The sequence below is a fragment of the Rhinopithecus bieti genome, unplaced genomic scaffold (genome assembly GCF_001698545.2).
Source record: "Rhinopithecus bieti isolate Rb0 unplaced genomic scaffold, ASM169854v2 repeat_18889, whole genome shotgun sequence".
Lineage (NCBI taxonomy): Eukaryota > Metazoa > Chordata > Mammalia > Primates > Cercopithecidae > Rhinopithecus > Rhinopithecus bieti.
In genome coordinates, this window is record NW_016905859.1 from 1 (window position 1) to 928 (window position 928).

General features: G+C 42.8%; 1 pseudogene across 1 annotated transcript; it reads left to right on the top strand.

The window, feature by feature from the left end:
• Positions 1 to 396: 396 nt before the first annotated feature.
• Positions 397 to 870, top strand: LOC108526120 (40S ribosomal protein S16 pseudogene; annotated as a pseudogene). The gene has a single exon (XR_001884419.1). The product of XR_001884419.1 is annotated as a 40S ribosomal protein S16 pseudogene (transcript).
• Positions 871 to 928: the final 58 nt, after the last annotated feature.

Below are 928 nucleotides of genomic sequence, written 5' to 3' on the forward strand. Positions count from 1 at the left end.
AAAAAAAAAAAGAAAAAAAAAGTTGGATCCATTGGATATGTTTCAGATATCAAGAGTATTTAATCTAATTAATACTAATATGTCATATTAAATGGTATTGCAAATTTGAAATAATTAAGAACATATGGAAAGATCATACCTCAATTTGCTTCAGATTTGGATTTTATGAACTGCAGGCTTAAATTATTAGCAGGAATTCTCATTTTAAATTGTCTGTTAAAGTCAATTATAAATGTAAACTTATTTATTTAGTTATAGAGATTATCCTGATTATGTGGGAGCAACGTTTCCTGGAAAGATGTGTATTACTCGTTATTCTGCAGGAGTTGCACTGGTATGTAACTGTTTAATCTTATTTATTTAATTAACATGTTTAAAATTATTTAACATGCTTTTCCGGTTGCATCGCCGCGCGGTTCGGTTCTCTCGTCCACGCTCGCAGCCATGCCGTCCAAGGGCCCGCTGCAGCCGGTGCAGGTCTTCGGACGCAAGAAGACAGCCACAGCTGTGGCGCACTGCAAACCCGGCAATGGTCTCATTAAGGTGAATGGGCGGCCCCTGGAGATGATTGAGCCGCGCATGCTACAATACAAGCTGCTGGAGCCAGTTCTGCTTCTCGGCAAGGAGCGATTTGCTGGTGTGGACATCCGTGTCCGTGTGAAGGGTGGTGGTCACGTGGCCCAGATTTATGCTATCCGTCAGTCCATCTCCAAAGCTCTGGTGACCTATTACCAGAAATATGTGGATGAGGCTTCCAAGAAGGAGATCAAAGACATCCTCATCCAGTATGACCGGACCCAGCTGGTAGCTGATCCCCGTCACTGCGAGTCCAGAAAGTTTGGAGGCCCTGGTGCCCGTGCTCGCTACTAGAAATCCTACCGATAAGCCCATCATGACTATCAAAATTCACCTGTGTAATAAACAGTTT